Raw genomic sequence first — 3,091 nt, forward strand, 5'->3', positions numbered from 1 at the left:
TGACTAGACGGACCTTTATTGGCAAAGTAATGTCTCTGCTTTTGAATATGCTATCTAGGTTGGTCATAACTTTCCTTCCAAGGAGTAAGCGTCTTTTAATTTCATGGCTGCAGTCACGATCTGCAGTGATTTTGGAACCCCCCAAAATAAAGTCTGACACTTTCCACTGTTTCCCCATCTATTTCCCATGAAGTGATGGGACCAGATGCCATAATCTTCATTTTCTGAATGCTGAGCTTTAAGCCAGCTTTTTCACTCTCCACTTTCACTTTCATCAAGAGGCTTTTGAGTTCCTCTTCACTTTCTGCCATAAGGGTGGTGTCATCTGCATGTCTGAGGTTATTGATATTTCTCCCAGCAATCTTGATTCCAGCTTGTGCTTCTTCCAGCCCAGCGTTTCTCATGATGTACTCTGCATAGAAGTTAAATAAGCAGGGTGACAATATACAGCCTTGATGTACTCCTTTTCATATTTGGAACCAGCCTGTTGTTCCATGTCCAGTTCTAACTGTTGCTTCCTGACCTGCAAATAGGTTTCTCAAGAGGCAGGTCAGGTTTCTGGTATTCCCATCTCTTTCAGAATTTTTCACCGTTTATTGTGATCCACACAGTCAAAGGTTTTGGCATAGTCAATAAAGCAGAAATAGATGTTTTCTGGAACTCTCTTGCTTTTTCGATCATCCAGTGGATGTTGGCAATTTGATCTCTGGTTCCTCTGCCTTTTCTAAAACCAGCTTGAACAACTGGAAGTTCACAGTTCACGTATTGCTGAAGCCTGGCTTGGAGAATTTTGAGCATTACTTTACTAGCATGTGAGATGAGTGCAATTGTGTGGTAGTTTGAACATTCTGTGGCATTGCCTTTCTTTGGGATTGGAATGAAAACTGACCTTTTCCAGACTAGAAGAAACACAAGCTGGAATCAAGATTGTGTTCATTGGAAGGACTGATGCTGAAGCTGAAACTCCAATACTTTGGCCACCTCATGCGAAGAGTTGACTCATTGGAACAGACCCTGATGCTGGGAGGGATTGGGGACAGGAAGAGAAGGGGACACCAGAGGAGGAGATGGCTGGACGGCATCACTGACTCGATGGACGTGAGTCTGAGTGAACTCCGGGAGTTGGTGATGAACAGGGAGGCCTGGCATGCTGCAATTCATGGGGTCGCAAAGAGTTGGACACGACTGAGCAACTGAACTGAACTGAAGTCTTCAGAATCTCAAAGGAGGAAAGGTCTTGAGAAATAATTTGGTCCAAGGTCTTCACTTCACACACAAGGACAAAGAGATCCAGAGACCTTCAGTGACTTGGTAGTTAGTTGTGAAGTCAAGATAAAGCCCGAGATCTTTTGACTTCCACACATGATTAAAATACAGGCCTTCCTGGTCTTCCTCTGTGCCTTTTTCAACCTTTCCTTTTTCAGATTTTGGTACAAAAGAGGGTTTTAAAATGATTGTTGAATCATTCCAAATAGCTAATGTTCACGATCCAAGTTGTCAGTGCTTACATTCAACAAGGGACTTTGAGGTTGTGAAGTCTCCAGAATGAGATCATTCCAGATGGGGTCTTAATATGTGGCAACACTGGGGAGACAGCTGTTCACAAAGGAGACTTGCTACTTTCCCAAGGGAAGATCACAATGCTGGAGTGAAGATTCCCTGCCCTGGGAGTTGTAACACTTAGAATGAAACAAGATGATAGTTGAATTGCAAGGAAAGCTTTGCAGATTTATAAAAATTCAAAATACACTATTTTTTAAATATAGGTGTTCTATGTCCAGTAGTTTATCCTGGAAATATTCATAAGGGTATCCATTGCAACCTTGTTTGAACTAATAAAAGACTGGAAACAATCTAAATGTTAAGCAATAGGGGACTAATTAAAGAAAGAATTATATATATATGTGTGTGTGTGTATATATATGTATATATGTATGTATGTATGTATACACACACATACACACACAGGCAGAACTCTATATACTGTTATGGAATTTTCTCCAAGACATACTGTTTAGTTATAAAAATAAGGAACAGAATGGTGTGTGTAGTTTGCTGCCATTCAAACTTAAAAAAGAAGAGGAGAGGCTTCCCTGGTGGCTCAGTGGTAAAGAATCTGCCTGCCAATCAGGAGACATGAGTTTGATCCCTGGTCTGGGAAGATCCCATATGCCACAGAGCAACTAAGCCTGTGCACGACAACTACTGAGCCTGTGCTCTGGAGCCCGAGAACTACAACTACTGAAACCTGTGTGCCCCGGAGCCTGTGCTCCACAACAGGAGAAGCGATCACAGTGAGAAGCCTGTGCACCGCAACTAGAGAGTAGCCCCCACCACAACGAGAGAAAAAAAAAGCTCACACAGCAGTGAAGATGCAGCACAGCCAAAAATAAATAAATAAAAAAATTTTTAAATAAGAGGTGAGGAAAACACAGGTGCATATGGATATATGAGCATATTCTGTCTCTAGGAGGATATACAAAAAGTTGTAACAGCAAAAGTTGTCTCTGAGAGAGGAACTGGAAAATAGCAATAAGAGAGAGTTGTATCTTTTCTCTTATGTCTTTTGGAATAATTTGATTGTTAAAACAATAGATATCATTTACTTAACACTCAATAAAATAAAAAATAGAAAAATGCTGTGTTGTGCTTCTTAGAAATTCTTTTGCTCTGATAGATGAGTCAGATCTGGGGATGTGGCAGAGAGTTTAGGGAGCTAATAATAATACCCGCCCCCCCCTGCCTCACCCGACAATTATATACTTACTTAAAAAAAAAAAAACATTCTCAAAGAACAGTCTGTTGCAGCCTTCCACTTTTGGGACAAGTATCTCCCCTCTTGTACAGTTGAAGGAACTGGGGTGCAGAAGCAAGACTGTCTTCCCAAGGTCACACAGTGAGAGAGAGGCAGCACTGGGATGAGAGCTCAGAACTTGCCCAGGCTTAAGTTCCTTCTTCTTGGCCATGTTTAGCTGGACAGAGGGCTTCAACAAGCATAGTTTTCATGGGAAGAAAAAGAAGAACCAGAGAATTCTAAGGGGCTTTTCTGGTCTGAGGTTTCAGGAAAGTTAAAGGCCTGAGCCAGCTACAG

Source organism: Bison bison, unplaced genomic scaffold, assembly GCF_000754665.1.
Source record: "Bison bison bison isolate TAMUID 2011002044 unplaced genomic scaffold, Bison_UMD1.0 scf7180017864363, whole genome shotgun sequence".
In the NCBI taxonomy this organism is placed as follows: Eukaryota; Metazoa; Chordata; class Mammalia; order Artiodactyla; family Bovidae; genus Bison; species Bison bison.